General features: G+C 39.7%; 1 protein-coding gene across 4 annotated transcripts in view; it reads right to left on the minus strand.

Annotated features, from left to right (window-relative positions):
* RalGPS (Ral GEF with PH domain and SH3 binding motif) overlaps positions 1-22,247 on the minus strand; it is a 351,325-nt gene that overhangs the window by 181,606 nt on the left and 147,472 nt on the right. For all 4 annotated transcript variants that reach the window (XM_071590905.1, XM_071590907.1, XM_071590908.1 and 1 more), the window contains exon 3: positions 19,739-19,839. The gene's annotated coding sequence lies outside the window, so the exon portion shown is untranslated. The remainder of the gene's footprint in view (positions 1-19,738; positions 19,840-22,247) is intronic.

The raw sequence follows: 22,247 nt of genomic DNA on the forward strand, positions 1-22,247 counted from the left end.
GGGGGGGAGGCTGGCGGTAGACCTATCTCCGAATACTCTTTAAACGACTATTTTTCGGCCGGAATCCGACGCTTAAAGGCGTCACAAATTTGGGGCGGAAATTCAACAAATTTGTGGCGCTGCCATACCGCACCGACGCTTGCCCAATGCCGCGGAAGTGATGCCTGCGAACACATTGGCGTCTAATCGCCCGTGCGCGGGAAAGGCGATATTTTCGAGGCACGGGGCCAAGAAAAGAAGATTTGTCGGGAAACAAGATTGAATATATTTGTTGCTCGAATGATGAATTGGATGCTAGGGACTTTGAGACGGGATATGAGAATTGGTTTGAGTTATTAACTGAGTTCGGAGCGCACATTACAAAGCATTTAGCGCAATTTTGCCTTATTTTACCCACGAATTGAGAATTCATGTGTGTTTACCTCGGATACCCATGATGTGATATTTCCTAACCAATGAAATATCCCAACAAGTTAGTATATTGATAGTGTACATGCACTATTTGCGCATACAGATTATCGGAAATGTGTTCAAGAATGTCTTCGGCTAAAATTTAAAACGATTATTACATTAATCAACTAATTTATTGATAAGCGTATTTAATATGTAACTATCTAATTGCTACGCTTATTTCAATGATATTAACAATAATGATAAGTGCAGCAAAACATTTTAAAAGGACCTAATTCTGATGATTTAAATGATTACCTTAAGCTGCTAAACTTTTGTAAATAATTTTTGACTCCAATTTTCGGTACCAATATTGCCCTATCTCTCCCAAATTAACGGAATAAAATACCATATCAAATACGGTAAGACTATTCGAAACATTTTCTGGAAATCTCAGATCGCAACCGCAAATCTATGGATTGTTTCCAAACACACCGTAACAGTTAATACACTTTCACTACAACACCAGAAATAAAGAATGACCGAGTATTCAAGAGCCATAACCTGGAGGTTTGTTTACACTTATTTCAATTCTTGTCAACACCCGATGATCCTTAATCATATCCTTGCCCCTCACATGAGAGTAATCGCGAGTTTACTAGCTTCACCCCACTTTATCTCCTTGTCACAAGTTCTCAATTGGGGAGGAACAATATATTTGTAGATCCGAGCTATTTTGAAGAGTCGGAGGACCGACCATGATGCCGCCCTGTTCTTTTTTGCCATTTTTAAAAAGCGAAAGGCAACCAAAAGTATTCTCTTTACATGCTTCGACTTGAAATAAATACGACAAATGGAAGTACTAACGAAACATTCCACACAAATTTACATCCACAGAGAAAAAGTTAATCGATTAAATTTTAATTTTTGGATTTCAATGAATTCGATGATAACAAAGAAATAATATTCAAAATTCTTGGGATAAAGGTCAATATTGCTCAATATGACAATAGGCAGATATTTATCATGATGTATAATGTTCCCTAGTGCAGTATATTTCATGCTTCCCCTGAAAGGTATTTGCGTGAACGGATATACATGGGTGGTCTGAAATGTTTCCGATCTCAAAAATTTCAGAAAAAATTTCTTGTATCTTTGTTAGGTCGGAAACTTTTCAGACCCCTCCTCGCATATGAGAGTCCATATATTGCTTTAGGGTTAATTTGAAAATGAATTTTTATTGAACTTTTTTCCATTTTTAAAATGAATTTCTTGAGCAATTCCTCAGGGACGGTTTCGGGTTCAGATGTGGGTGACATCTATGGACACCCTCCGCAACGCGAATAATTCTCTGGATGCCAGAGTTTTTTGAGATGCACTGATCACAAATGAAAATGAATGTGTCCGATTTTGCACGTCCAACCATCAAAACTTTGGGGCGAGAAGAGCTCTGTCCTAGCCAACAGACTTCAACCTTCGGGTTGATTACCTTTTGATGTAGTGTGGTGTAAAATGTTTACTCCAGTCGATGGAAGGGGGAGACAAAGAAAAGTTAATGGGGACGCACACGAAGGCTGTCGGGCCGGGAGATGCGAAAAATACGTTTCCAGCCACCCATGCGGAAAGACCCTGTTTTGTGGGGACGGATTAAGTGCGTTTGGCAGAGTGTGAATACGCAACCAATGGCACGCACCCTACCGGTAACTTTATTGGTATCACGTGAATCTAGACGTTCGGATTCAGACGTTCACGAGCGTCGGTGTCTTTTCACACCACGGGACTGCTTATTGGCGAAGATCTTTCGAAAACGGCAACGTGCCCCGAGGTGAGATTACGAGTAGAACCAACATGATCTTCCACCGGATTGAATAACCGGATCGGTCACTCGAGCTGTGTCAACTTCGAGTTTAACTTGATGTTTCCAAGAAATCCCATTTCCTCCACGGCAATCTCCATCGCTCAAGTATCAATTTTATCTCCCCAGAATCTCTGACTCCCCATCTCTCTCCATCTCCCTCGACAACTCCCAGGAAATTTCATTAATGCGCTCGTGCTAACCGATTCAGCATTATTGTTCACTGGTAAAGAGACATTGACGAGAATTATGTCATTTCCGTCAAAGCGACTTGAATGGATTCACCGGCCAACCCCCGACGCAGAAGGTGACCCATTGCAAGGGACGACAAACTCATTTCTTCGCGAGCAAAGAATCCATCCACATCTGGGAAAATACTACCCAAGCCGCTGTAAGTAAGGGTTGTGGCAGGGGTTGAAGGGACACCAGCATTTTATGATAAATATTCACGCATACTCTTGAAAAATTGTTCAATGAACATTAGAAAGCAAACAAGGAAGCAGTTGGTCAAAACGTTCGTGTGGAGCATGGCACTCTACGGATCGGAGACATGGAATATTGGAAAAGTGGAACAACGAAGAATAGAAGCATTTGAAACATGGTGCTGGAGGAGATGACTGAAGATTAAGTGGATGGACAAAGTGAGGAACGATGAAGTATATATAAGTATATGAAGTATAGAAGAGCAAAAGAGGAAAGGAACATATGGAGAGCTCTACGGCAAAGATGAAATAGATGGATTGGACATACCTTGAGGCACAATGGATTAATTAGAAACATGATCGAAAGAAAAATTGAAGGAAAGATCCCGCGAGGAAGGCCAAGAGACAAGTACATAGGGAAAATTAAGGACTTAAAATAGGGAACCTATCAGAGGGTGAGGGAATTAACACTAAATAGGGAAGTATGGACGGCTGCAGTAAACCAATCTTCGGATTGAAATACTGATGATGACTCTTGCATGATTATTAACACACATTTTACATACAGGAACACATCCACGCACACCCACACACGCCTCTAAATCATGCAGTAATGGGTGTGTTCAAGTTGTTTTAAATAACGCTCTATGAATTTAGAAAGCACGTTTGGTCACGTCCTATTCGGTTATGATTATGCATTATTGCCCAATTTTGATTGTTGCCCTGTCTACGAAGATTTGATTGTTGAGGATAACCTTAGCAGAGCCTCCTAAATTCATGAGTTTGCCACATTTTCAATCTCCCCAAACATGAGCTTTTATTCCCTATTGTGAAAAATTAGCTTGTTGGTTAAGTACCCTTTCATTTCAGAAATAGCTATATGGAACATTTTTACTATCCATTTATGTCAACAATGAACCATCCTATTTAACTGATATGTTTCAAGAAAGAATTAAAAATGTCCATGGTTACTGGAACGGAACCAGGCGATCTGGTACTTTTGACTCAGCGAAACACGTAAGTTATTTATTGTGGTAGCATCACAGCTATGAAATTCCATTTCTCCCTATATTAGGAAATCGCGAACGGTGAAAAATTTTATGCACAAATGGTACGATATTTCAGAAAATGGTATTTTCCTTAATAATTAAGCATATTTTTATCCCACTAAGGCATGTTATTTTCTAAATTATATCTGTAATCTCATGGTTAGTTCATTATCGTTTTTTATTTAAAATAATCTCAACTCTCACATTTGAACTTTTTTTGTTTGCTCCGTGGAACTAGTACCAGAGCATTATGAAATTTATTCTATTCTATTCTAAACTCTTCAAATTTTGTCTCCGAACTGTTCAACTTCTTCAATTAGAGTTTCCTCCCATGGATTCCGAACCCACGGCGCGCTGGGCGCTCTCCCGAAAACTCTATTACCATGGATTGCGATTACACTCAAGCGGTTCCACTCAAGTACCGCTCGGATTCCTGGGGGATGTGGTGGCCCTGATGCCCGTTCGGCCTTCTCGGAGGATTAAAACCACCACAGCGGTTTACAACGACCGAATAGAAGCGAACGGTACCTACCCTCTGAGATGGAAACCGAGAGAGGAAAAAAGTGAGATCGTAAGTTTTCATTGGGAATGGGACTTGAAGTGGTCTCCGATGTGAAAAAAATGTATTAGACTCGCCTTTTGCCGAGGATAAAACCACATGGAGGAGAGGGCCGACAAAAAAATTTCGATTTTCTTCAACGAACGAATCATCTCGAGAGACCAGCGAAGCGATGTTTGTCAAAAAAAAAGTAACAAGAGTTCTTCTTGGGGAGGTATATAAAAGGTGGGGGATGATACTTAATCCGCTTTTCGACCGCCATTTCGAAATTTGTCGTATTTTCTTCTCAGACACGTCCCGCTGTCCTCGCCGGCACAAGGGTCGTCTTTTGTACTGGAGATATTGGCGACTAACTGCAAAACACCGTTGGCCCAAATATTATTTTAGCACAGAATAAATATTAAAGGAGACGAGGGTAGTCTAGTTCAATATAGTGCAAAAAACTACAACATCTTAGGTATAAAACCTTTATAGTAGGAACTCTTTTTTACATCTGGGTTGAAAACATATCATTCCTTACTTCTGCCGCGTACTTTCGAATTACGGCTCGAATAACATCTTACAATATGAACCTACATATTTTTAAACATGATAAATAGTAAATAGGAAGTAAATTCAAATTGAATTGAAAGATGCCTGAGAAATAATACCCTAGATTATAAAAAAGAGTATAAAAGTTTCGAATGAAACAATATAATGATCCAAGACTATAATTAATAATTTGGAAGACCTCAAGGATTAAATATCAAGTTCATTAACCCCTGAAACGGAGGAAAAAAATACCTCGAAAAGATAATGAACTTTTGTATCTTTATGGAGAGGATTCTTGAGACATTTTAAAAGCTTGTAGAACGGACACTTCTAGCCTCTGCCCACTTTTCAACAAAAATAGAGCCGCTAAACATTGTCCCAAGAATTTGAAATTTCAAATACAACACAAATAAGTAAAAGTGAAATAATAAAGAAACACTTTAACTTTACTATCAGCAGAATCCCAGCTCTCGGCTCGTTTCATGTATTCGCACACGGACGAAGTATTCTGAAAAGACCGCCCGCGGCATTGGAACGCCACGTTTCTGTAAACAATGACTTTCCATTCACTCAAGCGTGACACATTCCAGAAAATCGACGAATAAAAAATAAAGATGCCCGTTTTTCTCCATCCAACAACGGGACAATTTTTTTCCTTTGATTCGCGCACGCGAGCGTAAAAAAAATCAAAATTCGGTGCGAGTAGCAGTTAAGCCCTCGGACACGACTCTTCACACCCTTATTCCCTTTCGAGGTTATTTGTGTACTGTTAAGGGAGAGCCGCCGAAATCTCCAATTCCCTCCCCCCCGGTCCCACCAATTCCCTTCCTCCCCTTCAAACCGAAGATCGATATAACCCAGCGGGAAGCGAGCCATCCGCTCACCCGATTTCGTTCGGAGCGCGTTGAGTGACGAGTTGAGTGTTCGTTTCCCACGGCGGAGATCGAGGAGGAAGGAAAGGGAGAGAGGCGGGTGATTCGAGGAGAGAACCGCTCCAGAATCCCCACTCAAAACGTCGCACATTCCGTCGGTTGAGATGCCGCAGTCGATGCGGGAAGCAGCGAGGGGGGTAGGCGGTGGGGGAAATGGAAGAACCCTTCAAAGGTCAATGCACAAAACGCGCACTGTGGTCAGTCAAGTGAGGAGAGCCGTGAGGTGGGGTGGGGTAGGGGGGTCAGGGACCAGCGCCCCTTGGAAAAGTGAGCGCATTTTTCTGAAGAGCACTCAGAATCAATATTTGTCCGCTCCTACCGGACAACAAACACCAGCAGGTAGGTATAAAGAATTTTCTGAGCACTCGTCATCTGCGGGTTTCCATAAATAGCCTCCGATTTGTCCGTCGAAGAAGACTAACTATGAAGTTGACCACTGCGAAGGCCATTGAAATGATCGTTATTCACCCCTTTGCCTAGGGGTGCTCATAATATTTTAGGATGATTGCAGTACGTCGTGCGCTTTTCCGGTTCATCTGTGCTCACTAAATGCATGCATGTCAATCCCAGGTTCAAATTCTCTAAAAATGAATCATCAAACTAGGCATAGATTTCGTTCTATTGAATACTCGTGATCTAGTTATCTCTATTTAAGTCGAATATGATCCATTTTAGTAAAAAAATAAGTTCAGGCGGCTTCCAATGAGCACTTCACATGCGTTCATACTGATACCTGATTTGTTACGGATATTTTGAATTTGCTACCTTTCGCACTCAAGACCCACCACTATGCTACATTTGTTCGATGTTTGATGCTTAAATAAGCGTGAACATTAATATTTCTAGCTGTTCTAAAGGGTCCATCTAAATTTGGTTAATTGAAAAGTGCAATAATTCAATTTAAAACTCATCATTATTTTTTATTTTAATTATTAAATGTAATTGGATCATACTATATTCAAAGCGTGTTTCGGCTCCGCATAGAAAAAGTTGGAGGAGGAGTTTAGGTTTGCGTGACACTCCGAGTAAGGGCGTAGAGTATTGAGAGCCGGCTCCCATATTAAAAAGAGGGGTGAGAAAGAAGAGAGTTCGAAAGAGTGAAGGGAGCTTGATAAAATGGACGGAAGATAATGTGAAAGGGCAGTTTCGGTTATGACACTAAGATTTAAAGGGAATATCAACAACAGATGTACCAATTTAACAAAAAAAACAGAACTCAAATCGGAACGATGGGAGCGCCACACGGTGGTTATTCCGGGAACTTTTTGATCAAGGTAGTATATATTCAATAAAGCTACTCCAATTCTCATCGTAATTTCAAAAATACAAGCATATTCTTTTATGCTATAATAGAAATTTCTACGTGCATGTCCAATTTACACAGCGTCACAATTTTTACAGAAAATCACAACCTTTAGCTTAAAAAGAAGCCTGAACAAAAAGTTACACTTATCAAAGGGTGTGCTTACAGCATACTCCCACAACCCTTAAACTGAGACGAAATAGGTCCAGAAACTGGGCTGTCCGAAATTAAATGGTCTGCCCCAAAAATTAGTAGTCTTTTTCCCATTGTCTTTTTCTACTCAAAAGGCATTCTACACAGAGCTTGTGCCTCAGGGACAGACAGTGAATAGTAAGGTTTACGTTGAAATCCTCGAATGGCTGCGGAAAAGATTGCAACGAGTCAGAAACGAGACCTTTGTCATCTAAAGGCTGCACCACAACGCGCCGCCTCTCACTGCCTTCCTCGTGACAGAGTGCCTAGCCAAGCACAAGGTGGCAACACTACCACAGCTGTCCTACAGCCCCGGTGAGGCACTTCAGGAATCATGTTCAAAAGAATAAAAAGGAGCTTGAAAGACAACCATTTTGGGACGCTGAATAACGCCAAAGAGACCGTGACCAAATGCTAACGAGGTTCCCGTCGACGCCTTCCAGGAAGCGTACCGCGACTGGCAGAGGCTCTAAAATCGGTTTGTCGATGCACAAGGGTGCTATCTTGAAGAATTTTATCAATTTGTACTCAGTTCGGCGATACATTTTTTTCCTCGATTTTTTCTACTTATTTTTGGGACAGACTATATAATTTGCCCGTTGTACCTTAATACAAGTTTTTTTAAACCTTCAAAATTGCGAAGGAATAACACAAAGTTTCGAAAGAACTTGTCTGATTTGAAAGTTCTTCAATTTTTATCCACTTTCTGCGGAAGAAGAAAGAACACGGACGAAGAAGAACGCAATACGCCCACACCGAGGACGAATTAATCAAGTCCGTTCGGGAAAACGTCGTAAACACATCAACTGCCGGATGGCGTAACGAGTAATTTACGCCTGTCGCAACGCCTACTTGGGCCTCGAACCCGGCTCATTTCTCTCCGATGCGGCATCGAGAGATAACAAACTGAGAAGGAGAGAGATGGACGAAAACGAGAGACGGATCGGGTAGAAAGACACGGGAATCAAAAGAGAAAGGGCCGGAAAAGGAAAAAAAATAACACCATACTCCTTCCGTCGGAGTTTAAAAGAAAGAAACATTCTCCGCACTCAAGACGCTGCCGAATCAGAATAAAGACGGCGGATGTGCAAATTCCCCTCGGTGATCCCACCGGGGGATCGTAATTCACCCAGAGGATTTCCCTTAATTTTTTTTTAACACACTCGCTCCTTGAATTGGTATGCCAAGAGATAGTTGCTGAACTCCGCCCGATGTATCAAGCCCAACGGAGATTTACTAATGGGCAAAAACTTTGGGATTAAAACTTTCCAGATTCCACCATTTTTAACATTAAACACGCGAGGGGAGGATGTTGCGAAAACAGACGAGCATTCCCACCGGCGATAAAAATGAATAATCGACGCCCGAAAGTTTGAATTCGGGAGGAATTCACTCCCAAGGACAGAAATTAGCCACATTCTGAGAGACTCGCGCCAGTATTCTGCTCCACTGTTTTGTTTGGGCGTCATTTATGGCGAGATGACCATTTGGAGGGCGCCCACTATTCCAATCCCTCGAGTACCCCGCATATTTATCCCCTAGTTTTCCACGATATTCTGCAGGCCTCACTACTGCATGAGTCTATGGCGGATTCCCTATATGGAGACACCTGGTGCATTTCTGCAGCAGATGCAATGATGCAATTGAACGAAAATTCAAAGAGTGGCGAGGGAGTTAGGTACCGCAAGGAAAATAAAACCGTTTCTGGGATACCTAACTGGAAATGGACATAAAAACTATGCATCTCACTTGAAAAGTAAAGTCATGGTGTATCACGGATAAATTGAGCATAAGAATAAAACTGTTTTAAATGTAATACTAGAAAAACATCGCTGTCATCGTTTTTTGCCACTAAGCACATTTTTAGAGAGCATATGACGAGGTTGAAAACAACAGATGGTGAGCACTTCTGCATAAAATGTGTCAAAAACAGTATTTTCCAGAGCGGTTATCACTTAAATTCCAAATAAACTTCGGGGAATGAGGGATGGATCGAACCACAGTCTAGCTGGATGATTTTTATCGCCGTGAAATCGCACACATTTTTGCAAATTACAATCCCTGGGTTTTCAAGAGGATCTACATTCCCTGAAAATGCCTGGTTTCACGGTTTTCCGGGTTGGTAGACTCTCAGGATTCGATTGGAAAATTCCGTCTGTGAGAAATGAACCACGCACCGACATTCGGCTACCGTTGATGGCAAAACCGAAACGCTCCCCGTGCTGTACACGGTAGCGACGTGAAACGAAACCGAACATGCGCAACGCCATGAATTCAAACCCAGGATTTCGGACATGGGAAAAACAACTGCTGCACACAAAACGAGTGCTGATGGCTGCTCATAAATTGATCATACACTTTATTTTCTTCTCTGACATAGCCCTCCTTCGATGTCACCATTTAATCAGAAAATAAGACCAAAACTTTGCCCATTTAACCCACTGACATTTTAAAAATTCAAAACATATATTTCAATCACAACGCTGACTGTTAAGTCCATCCAGGTGCTCGATTTAATATTGTATGTGCGTTAATGCTACTAACTACCGACACCACGTGAAGTCACATTTTCCGTAGTTCTTTCCTTCCCCCTCTCCCACAGCAAAACTTTAACTTTTTTCATTATTTTTATTTACATAGGACCCTGCAAGTCATCCCTAGGAAGAGTGGCAGGGGACGATTATACACCAGACAAACCTTGACTCATAACGCCTTTCCCTCCTACTGCAATCGGACGTTATTCGGATCCATCATCGCTCGTGGAAAAAAAGATATCTTAAAAAATTAACTGTTCTACGCTTAATCTCCCAAATGTTATTGATATTTTCTTTCCTACCGTAGTGCGATGGCAGTAATAATAGATTGTCAACACCACTGTTAAAGAGACGTCTTTCCAATTGTTACAAGATCTTCAATCTGTAATTTAACCTTAGCTCCGTGAGTGATAACCCGGTCTAAATCCTCAACCAATTTTGATGCGCTAGTCAGTTTGTCATAAAAACGTTTACACGGCACGTGATGTATTTAGCAATTAATCCAACTTCATAGGGATCCCATATATGTACCAGCATCAATTTTCCAGCTTCGCCCTGTCAAAATCGTCCGTGAAGAAATTTATGGTTAACTAAAAACCTTCATACAAGGTCTGAGACCTTCGGCTCAAGTCGGAGCTGTTCACCTTATAAGAGTCTCGAATTTGCGTACAGATTTTGATTTGAAATATTAATTATTTCACCGGTGTGGAGAAATAAAAAAATTCACCTGTGTCTTATATTCCTCTCAATTGATCTTAATATGAACTAAATTTGAAGAAAATCACCTTAAACGTGGCACACTTAAAATATTTCCAGACTAATTGTTCGAGAATATGCCCACTGACATCGTTACGGCAATTTCATTGACCCCAATAAAATTTGAGACCGAGACGAGTGACATACGATGAATCCTCTCTTCCAGTCAGATTGAGATAGAGTAAAATAGCGTGTCGGATAAATGATCCTTAACCTTTTTACGTCGTGAATAGCAAGGGCGCACGGTGGTACGAAAGAAAATCGTCGCGAAAAGGAGAAGTAGCTCTACAAAAAACACGTTAATCACAAAAAATGTCACCAAAGATAATCAATAGGGCTAGAAAAAATCTAGACTCCAAAATAAAATAAACGTTTTGAATTGCTAAATTTAACGTGCAAAACAAATAAAAGCATACTCTCTCATGTTATGCCATAAAATCGAAAGATTATTTCCAATTGTATGGTTTGGAACTCTTATGAAATGTTACTCATTGCATCACCTTGATGTAACAATACTCCTACTGCGAAAAAATGAAGTTTTTTTATGCTCTAACATTTTTTTTTTGAAAAATTAACCAAGAACTAACAAGACATTCCTATGATATGCCAGAAGCCATTGGAACTGGATTAACGCACGAAGACTCCATAAAAAGTAAAGAAAAAAGAGTATTTTTACGCAAGCCACCACAGTTCTAATATTACCCCAACATCTTCTTAATTTAGACGTTTGTTTTTACAGTGCTATGATTATAAATCGTAAAAAGAAGATGCTTTTGAATTCACGTGTAATCTCTGATCATAAAAGAACAAGCGACGGAAAGATAAGAAAGTCATAACCCTGTACAATTAACGGGGTCGTAAATATATTATCTGCCGGCCAAATAAGAAAGACACCCAGGGTAGTTGCGAAAAAGCATGAGAAATAACAAATCTCCTCAAGAACGAACTGAAAATTCACAGTAAGATAAAGAATGATGGAATAAGTAAATGGTGTTCTGACAAAGGAATAAAGACAATTGGTAGACATGCCAGGAGGAAAATGGATGGGAGAGAAATTTGTGGGAGGATACAGTTAAAGGTCACTGATATCGCAAGGTGATCCTTCCGTACATATGTATCCGTAGATATAAAGAGAAATACAAGTTTGTTTACCATTTTAGAGATTTGGTGCACCCGACCCGAATGATTGGCACCGTAAACGTGAGATGCCACAGTTAAGTGTCGCTCGCTACCATTACACTTCGCCGCATCTCTCATCGTAATGGGAAAATATCGGAGAAAGACACGAACGCCTTTTTACCCTAGTGATTATTAATATTAATGTATTGTTTTAACGTAGGAAATTACATGAATCCCACTCGTTTGGTTCCGTGAAAGGTACATTTTTCAATATTTGTTTGGTTTCTTTTCGATTCGAATGGCACCAATGATCATCAATGCGTGGGTTTCAATTCCTTCCTTCTGATAAACCGTTTCTTGTTCTCATAATCTGGCTTCACTGGCCGGAATTTCAAGTCCTAAAGAGCTGGCGGGCCATTTAACCCCCGTAATTGCCATAACACGGTTACAAAAGAGCCACGGCGATTTGAATCCGCGAAGTTACCATACGAAGCTCTGCGCGCTTTGGAAGGCCGTGCGTGGCCACCCACTTTTCGGTGTAGGATTGGAGAATGCTTACTCCCTATTTTTAATTTTAGCAACGCTCGAAAGTGGAGCCATCGCGGATTCGTATTCGTCCCATTGAAAGGATGCAATGTTGTCACGTGATTGATCAATGAATAGAATCGACAGTGCTAAATTACATCAGTTGACCAGTAGCTACCAAGAACCAGGCACGAGGGATTCATCGATGAAGCTTAACAAAAGCAACTTGAATCAATTGGAATTTAGAAAAAAAAATCAATTTCAAGGAGGAAGAAATAAGCTCAGATAAAAGATTCGTGTTAAAATGTCTAGTAAAATGCTGGCCATCTCCGCCAGATTTTTAGAATTAAATAAAACATATTTATTGGATTATACCAGAACATTGATGAAAAATAATTACACCAATTAAGAAGTTTATCGATAAATTTTGTTATTAATGGGTGCGGTACAAAAATCGATGATTTCCTTATCACAGTGCTTTTTTCTCATTTATATCTATTCTCGTTTATTTGTCTGACTCTGTAAAATAGACGGAGAGATCCTAGCGTCGTTAATTTTACAGTCAAACAACTTTAGAGTAAAACATCGCGAGAAGTTGTGAAGTTGCGTCCAAATATTTGCTATGGGGTGGACGTTTTCAGTTTCTGAACACTAATATAAATGAACTACTGAATGTTACTATATTCGGCTTAGTGGTCTTGATTTACAATACATTGCATATTAATCATCACTGATGCCAAGTCATTAACAAGAAGCCATGAGAAGAGAAGACTCACCTGCAAAAAGAAACGACAACTCTGGTACTGCGCAATTTGTCTTGGCTACCACGGCGTTCCCGCTCTCCATTTAGACACACTTGATTAATCTACCAGCGGTTTCTACATTTCCTTTTCAGGCTAAATTACACGTTCGAGCTAGAGGGCAAAAACTATATCAAGTGAATCAGTTTATCATCTTTTTTTCTGTAATTGCATCTCATGCATCGTGCGTGACTTTGTCGGTTCTGTATGTATGTATGTATGTATGCCTGGTATACACCCCCTGCCACACACCTTCCCGGTGACTTGCAGGATATTATGTAGATCTAGAAGTATTTTGAACAAAGATGGTCATAAAACACATAAAAAGAAATGCGTAAAAATACATGTAAATTTTTACATGAAGCGTGGTTTTGTGGAGCGAAAAAACAAATGTCACTTAAGCAAGATGATATACGTCGACTGGAGGCTTTTAAGATGTGGGTGTGGGAAAGGATGGAAATTTTAAAATTGATTGCAGGGAAAATAAACGAAGTACTACTAGGTATAGGATTGGTGGACGGAATAAAGGAAAGGTATACTTTAAGTATGCGGGAGTGAAGAAAGTTTTATTGCAGTGAGTAGTTTCAGGGTTTCTTTATTAGGTGGGTCTAAGAGAACTAGGGGGAGACTATATCACTAACCTTCAACGGTAGACTAACAAATAAAAAAATAATTTCCATTTTTGGTCATAAATCAGGCAACCAATCAATATTTCATTTTTTCCTTGAATAAAACAAGTTCACATCTCTATTTTTTCCACCTGGGATGGATTCTGGGTCCACCCGGTCTACCATCAGCACTCACATGGGTCCGGTTGCAATCGCTTTCGATTACGACCGAAGGGAAAATACGCACTTGGACTCTGGGAGAGGTGGGTTTGGGGGTGGCGGAAGACGCGGTCGACGAATGCGTCCAGAATAAGGCCCCGAGCATGCTCCCGGTCGTTTTGGGAAACGATCCGTACTTGATAGCGCGTAAGGTCCACTAAATGACCCCCGTTATCTCGAAGCGACGATTTCATTGGAAGTCGACAGGGGTCACTTGAAGCCCATGGATGACTGCGCGAAAGAAAACAAACAAACAAAGGAAAACTAAAATCCCGCACATAAAGCTGAGGCTCGATGCTACCGCTTGGATTCGCTCGAGTGGAAAATTCCACTTGCGACCCAGCCTAGTCTCCGTCAGTCACACACGGCGGGTCCGACGGGATTTTATTTTCCTTGCCGAATAATATCACGAAATAATTCCATTTTTTTCTACGTGAAATAATTTCCGAATCGATTTTATTTTTAGATACTTAGAGTGATAGCAATACACGATTCGATTTTCTCTTCGCTTTTCTCTCCCGAATTATCGCATCAGGAATCGACCGAGGCCGAATGACATCCTTCTTGGTACACAAATTTATATACGTCGTGATTGAAAATCTTCGATCACGCAGATCCTTTGATTTCTCGTGATTAATTTCTCATTAATTTGTTACTTATTTCATTTTTACATCCAACTTAGTGATCGTGTATTTTCCATTCGTCGTCTTGGATATACGTACTAAACTGTAGGAAAATTTGACCAAAAGCTTCTTAATTTGCACGATCCTATGGCAGCGTATTGTGAATTTAATTTAAAAAAAAACGAAAGATTAAACTATCTGAGGAATAAAAAGGTCACGCTGAAACCTTGCGCTACGATGCGGTTACGTCAAGCTCAAGTATCATCCAGATAGATGAAAGTACACCAACGTTTTCGTTATGGTGGCAGCACGATACGGCTAAGTTTACGGAACCATAGCCTCCATTAGAATATATTATCAAAGCGAGAGTTAAGTTCTCCTCCTATCAAGTAGAAACTGATATGATTAAATTTGCAAATAATTTGATCTCGCCATTTAAAAATTTTAAAATGAAGACAATTTTTTCCTCCTCTTTCCGGCTCGCTAAAATATAATCAACCGGTATTCTTCTTCTTTCCCTGTTCTCATACTTTGTTTAAAAGAAGGACCTTATCAGTTAAACTAATGGCTGAGAAATACCTGCTCTCTGTTCTTAGAACACTCGTTCACTAAACGGCTACTGGCACGAATCGGGACTCTCATGACGGTATAGGTAGAAGAAAATAGCTAGGCTTCAGAGGCACTTTTAAATATTAACTATCGTATGAAGAAAATATTACGGATCATCACTTTATACATAGCTCATAATCATTATATGATTTTCCTACGCTCTGAAATTTTATCTAGCTCTTGGATTTATTGTAATACCTTAAGATTGCTGAATTCAGAGCCGCAGTCATAGTGATGTTCTACTTTCTGCAACATTTATAGAAATAAATACGTAACAAACTTTTGTTTTTCTAGGTTGCATATGAAATGGAATGAAAAATATATTTATAAGACACATTAACTTAAGAATTAGCCAGCCAATGCAAGAATCTGGACCACTGCGCATGAATGGGAATGGATAGCGGTTGTAGCTAGATCGGGATGGGATTGTATTGTGATAGTCAAGCTGTATCAAGCCTGTTCCCATAATAGATCCTAACTAAATCCTATTGATTTTAAAAAGAATATTTCGAAAACTATTTTTTAAACATTCAAAACTTCAATAACCGGCAAGAACTTATGTCTTCATGGTCTTACTGGGAAATAGCCCAGATGCCTTAAAACGAATTTAAAAAGCTATTAAATAAGAGATTTTTACGGGACGACTTTGTGACGACCATAATTCAATGGATTAAATAACATTTCGAGTTACGCGAAAAAAATTCCGTGAACAGTTAATGTGAAAATTCAATTGGATATGACGCCCGCCTCCAAAGCTACAACTGAGATGACAGTTACGCAGCATCAGGTGATTGATTCCATTGCCCTTCTTTAAAAAGCTTTCCACGTTTACCACTTATATTTGAAGATATGCGTGATGGCCAATACCTACGAATGCTCCGAAGTTTGTTTCATTAATTAGATTCAATAATCAAAAGAAAACAATATCAGAAACTTGCTCCTAGATTTTCACCTTCTTATCCAGTGCTGCCTTCATACTACAAGTTAAGGTTGAGAGCATATCCCAGAGGTTACCTGAAACAGGATTTACTGACGACTATTTAATCGCATAAACTCTCATGGCTGATTCAAATTAAATGAGAAGTGTCTTCTTTCATGATTTTTATAGCAATAAGTTCTAATCTTCTTGAGATCTTTCCATCTATTTTTACTGTGATGAATATCATTTCATTTATTAGACAATCCAGTGGAAGTCAACAAAATATAAGAATTATATATATAATATATATGTATATACACACACAAACATACATGTGTATATATATATATATATATATATATATATATATACACACACATGTATGTTTCATTATGTGCATACGTATATATATATATATATATATATATATATATATATATATATATATATATATATATATATATATATATATACACGTATGCACACATACGAGTATATACATATTTACATAGACACATATACGTGTGTTTGTAGGTATGTACGTACGTGTGTGCATATAAATACACAGGCACATGCTATTGTGTGAATATATATATTTTTTCTATCATTTCGCAGAAGGCTCAAAGTTGGAAATCACCTGAGGGAATAATAGCGAGTACCTGGAATTCTGTCATCGATCCTGCAGTCGAGCCGCCTCGATGAATTCCGTTCCCCGACAAGGAAACGAGGACAGGCTCGATTCGCGGACGCACCGACATTATTTAATACAAGAAAAGCCGAGACCTATCCCTTCTCTCGGACTACCTTTTTGTCTCAAGAGCTTTGGCTCCTTCGTAAATCGGAGGCATTGTCTAAATATAAAATATGTACTTGTATGGCCGAGAAAATACTCGTATGGAAGTTAATTGTTTCGTTTTAGATTTAACATTGTGGTACTTGATTTATTATATGAACCAACACTATAAAATACCTTTCACAACTAATCATTCCCATTATTTTTCACATTGCCATTCATGACGCTGTAATGAAAATATTTAATATCTAGTTAAAAGTAGACAACGGAGTCAAATCGTGCATACATGATTCAACCACATCATCTCAAGATCCAGTATGGAAAACTCAGGACCAACATTCACTATGTAAAGCACATTAATCGAATTTAAAAGCTATTATTCATTCTAAGAAAGTACTTTTGCAGTCACAATCAATTAATTGGTTGAATTTAGATATTCAATAGGGTAATCGCCTCACTCCCGTCATACGTACGGCTATCTCCTAGCACACATTAAAACGCTAACTCTTTTCAACTTCCTTTCGCGTGTTCAATTATCACATTTTCTCCCCCAGTGTTACGTTAATTGCCGGAGAAAAATTACGAGGTTTTCGCATTCTCCCGGCAGTTCCCGTCTTAACTTCCCTCCGCCGGATTTTCTTGAAAAATATGCTAACACGTTTCCACCAAATTCGGTGGGAGGAAAGTTTCGAGGAAACACACTCTCCATGAGTCACAGCGACCGCGAAGAAGCCCGCGACCACCAACCACCAATCTCCCCTCCCCACTTCCGATAAGGAGGACCCAACTTCGCCGAAAAAGCCGTGGAGAGCTTTCGTCGAATGCGACGATAATTTCGCGGATGATAACGACTCATGCTACGCGAATTGACTTAGGTAAACTCCCTCTGGGATGCAAGCAAAACTCTCACAATGGAAACAGATGGATCATTTGGCGAATGAGGTCTAAATGCTTCCCTTAGCAATCAATCCTGTAGTATGATCCAACAATCTCCCAACTTTTCTCCAACATCCTTCCCTCAAAATTAGACCAAACGTTTCCTAAATATAACTAACTTTTCATTAATAAAAGTACAGCCTTTTTTCATCTATCGTTCAATATTTGATCCATAATCCACCAAGCCTCTCTCAAAGGTTCCCTATCCTTTATCGATCCTCCAACCACCTAATCCTAAGGAATCCCCAAAATCAGATCCAAAAATCTATCAATTTTTATCCAAAAATAGACCAACCTTATCCACACAACCCCACAACCTGTTCCCAAAAATCCCTCAGCCATCCCCCGCCATGCACCAACACTCCTCTAATCTTCTTCTCCGGATCCTCTAACCCAGCATCAACAATATCTTCACCTGGAGGCGGAGAAATATCGATACAAAAACTCCGTAGTGGTTAACGGTAGCTCGTAAATAATCTATCGATTAATATCGACAGCATTAAAAATATTATCATGCAGTTACATTGTGAAGCAAGTAAATCAATTGCTAATACTCATTTTTTTCATTTCATTGATTTTATTTCTTAATTATGAGCGGAGAACGCTTACATTATGAGACGCGTAATACTATTTACGATGCATTATAATGAGGTTGTTTTTCAAACAAAACTAGTAGGAAAATACATTACAGTTTTTTCCCAAACCTGCTCAAATATCCCCTAATATTTCCCTAAATATCCCAAAAAACTTTCCTGAATTTCCGTCGACCGATTCCTCAATATTCCCTTAACTTATTCTCCACCATCTTCACTCGCACTTTCTTTTTCTTCTACAAACTCTGCATCCATCCATTCACTACTTCGCTAATTTCCTCAACAACGTGATCCATCCATGAAAATTAAGTAGCATACTCAAGTAGATAAGTGGGTGGCACACACGTCAGCTTATACCGAGGTTAACGAAAGAACGAGTCGTGCCTTGGGAATGGACAGTATTCAGGTATTATCCCATTGGCATATGCAGACCACCTAATTCCTTGCCACAGTATTCAAACCGACGTCTGATTTGATAGATGAGGGTAGAGATCAACTAATTCCAAACAAACGGCGAGTGAAATACAAACAAGGATTGGGGAACAGTTCCTTTCCCTGCCCAGTCTGTGGTTTCCCACAGGAAGATCTGGAACTCTAAAATTCAAAAAGCTTGGCTGAAGCTGGGGATTGCCAAATACGTCTACCGGAATCGAACCCAAGCTCTCCGGGCAGTAGCCCATCGCGCTACACTCTAACCTAACGCGCCCCACAAAAATATAAGGGAATAATGATACCACGAAGCATGAGAAATCAGTCTTTGAAAATAGCAAAAAAATATATTGAAAAGTAGGAAGAAGAAAAAATATCATGGGTACGTAACTCAAAATAACAAAGGAATTCAAATGCATTCATGGCATCCGTATCTTCAAAATCCAAGCCATTCTGTCCAAGCCCATATGAAAGTATGGCATGATAGGCTAAGGCAAGGTCTGTGAATAGATTCCTCAAATTCTCGAGATTTCTTGTGGAAGCCTGGACAGCATCCAGCAGGAACGAACGAATAGCTTCCGACCCAGTCTACATTTTCGTAAAAATCAATCGAGGCTTCGATGGCCATAGGTTTGAGGGAAGTCCCATCGTCACACATTCTCGGTTGATAGTTAGCATAACCTTTGACAAACAATCGACTCAGCGTCGAATTAATAGTTGACTTGACCTAAATAACCAGTGGAATTAAAAAAAAATTAATTTAATCAGTACAACAGACAACAAGAGACAATGAAGCAAAAACGAAATAATTTTCTGGTGGCTCATGAAATACTTGACTCTGAACATAAGCAGATTTATTGTTCTAACGGCTAAGTAGCATACCAACCTACCATAAGGATTGATAGATTAAATAAAATTAACTTGGGAATTTACTCGCTCATTTTAATTACATGCCAATCGAAATGGTTGTTTTCAATTTCATCGATGAATACATAAATAAAAACGTTCACCAATTAAAAACAGTGAATCATATTTCCATTACCTTATTACTGCCCGGACGACGGCGCTGTTCTTTGCTGTTTAAAGCATTCACAGGGACATTCTCCTGACACGTAATTAAGTCGTAACCCCAATTTCAGCCACCTGCAATAAGAAATAAAAGAATAAGTGAATTGACCATAGTAACGTACAGGCTGTATGGGACGTAAAAAAGACAAAATATCAAATTATCGATACTAGTGTGGGGGGCATGTTCAGCACTATGGCAACCTACTTACCTTCTCTCACTCTCGAATGGTAAAATTTACTCGAAAGTCACCTTCTTTTTAATAAAATCACATAAGCATCATTAGGAATGGCGAATGTTCAACGACAAGTGCATTGAATGAATTCCAAGCACATACGTAAAATATAATAAATTAGTATTAGACATAGTTTAGGACGAGATTTTGTGGAATTCTCTAAATAGGAGAGTTAGACTAAGCGCAGAACTTCCGTCCCAAAGAAAATATTTATTCTTCAACTAGTTTTTCTACATGGTAACATCTTCGGGAAACCCATTAGTACATTACCTTGCTGATAATTATACACACACACACACATATATATATATATATATATATATATATATATATATATATATATATATATATATATATATATATATATATATATATATATATATATAGGGTTCTATGTGATATTTAGGGTGCCAGATCTTCTTGGGAAACCATAACCGGCACAGGGAAAGGAACTGGCCCCCCTACCCTGATGTGTGAATTTCACACGCCGTCGGGCTTAGTACGGGGTGAACTCTACCATCACCTACCAAACCGACCTTCGGGTTGATTACCGTGTTCATGGTTTTATATATTATAAGATAGTCCACCTATCTTGGCGTTCACCAACCTTAAATGCACACGTATAAATATAAATACTAGCTTAAAAATATTTTTAAAAAGATTAATAAAAATTTTAAAAGTTATTTCGGTGTTCCCAGCCACTTTCATCGGAGTACGCGGAATAACTCTGCGTGAATCACACATAAACAACGCATGCACACAAAATTAGTGATCGTAGAGGTGACAAGGGGGGCGATGGAAGGATAAGGTTCCAGTTGAAATCTGCTACATTCCTCGAACGGCGCCGCTGTTACCCAGATACCAAAAATCGCCTAAGACACCAGCGCAGAATTGAGACAACGACATTGCCAGGGTATGATAGTGGGAATACGACAACATAAAATCATGTTCAACACAAATCCTGTACATCAAAGGTCTACTCATGTTTAGCCTGTCCAAACCACACAGAGTGAGAACCCCGACCCCCGAGGCCAATCCAAGCGAAATTACACGCAAATATTGGAAATCAGAATTCCGGCCACCTTTCTCGGACGATTTTTCTGCGCGTGGTGGGGACGGAAGGAAGGTGGGAAGAATGTTAGACCACGGACGGCGGGCGGGGCGCCAAAATTGTTCTCGATTCACGCTGAAAGAAAATCGATGCGACTCCCACGATTGTGATCGAATGCGGGACGCGCCAATCCAACGTGGAATCATGTTTTTTTTCACATAGGAAAAGGTCTAGATCCATTGCCACGAGTGAATCTGTGTGAAAACGGATGAGCGACTGCGGGGAAAGTGAAAGTCTGCCATCCCTCTCCCGCTCCAACCTCCTTTTTCCGTCCCAAAATTAGGCTCGGTGACTTTTTAGGAGCAGCGCCCCGATAGACGGCGTCCGGTCGATAACGTCGGGGAGGGCCGGCGGGGAGTCACCGGCGCCTGCCGAAACCACCATCTTCTCCTCCACCCTCTTCCAGCGGGATTCCGAAGCACGTGAGTCAATTTTTTTGTCTACCTCCCACAAAGACGGGCGAGGCGGCAAAATCCAAGAGCGATTCCAGGAAGGCAAGGCGTACTAGGGATTATCCACCCACCGCGACGACGTCTCCCTTTGCTGGAGAAAGGGCACCTTAACGACGAAATGCTCGTGTCCAAAACCCACCTTCCTTATCTCAAGGCAAGGACTGACAATGAGTCTCGACATTTGGCTACAATGATAATTTTTATTTTACATTCAATGGGTAATTATCGTTACAAATGCTCCACGATTATCGACAAATTTCATCAGATAATCACCAAGTAAATAACGTATCAAAACTTTCCAAATTGTACATTTTTTTATTTTTATTGCCATTATTAATAATTTCGATAACCATAATTTTTGCGCTAAATGTTTCTCATTGTCAATCACTTTCATTCGCTATTCAATTGGTCAGTTACTTTAGAAATCGTATCAAATATTGCCAAAGAGTACGTTAGTTTCTTTTGATTCGTATTAGGTTAGAAAATAAATATTTACTTATTTCGGATTATAACATGTTTACGAATTGCGAATACCTTTCTTTCGATTGAAACTTCATTAGTGTTTAAAATATTTAAAAGCAAATACATACCCACCATTCAAAGCGGATTTTTGGGCTTTAAGCTATGTCAGTAATACATAATTTGACCTGTGGGATTAAAAATAATAGGATAAAATATTCACTTTGG

This window comes from Hetaerina americana, unplaced genomic scaffold (assembly GCF_022747635.1).
Source record: "Hetaerina americana unplaced genomic scaffold, ioHetAmer1.1.p SCAF_4, whole genome shotgun sequence".
Taxonomy (NCBI): domain Eukaryota; kingdom Metazoa; phylum Arthropoda; class Insecta; order Odonata; family Calopterygidae; genus Hetaerina; species Hetaerina americana.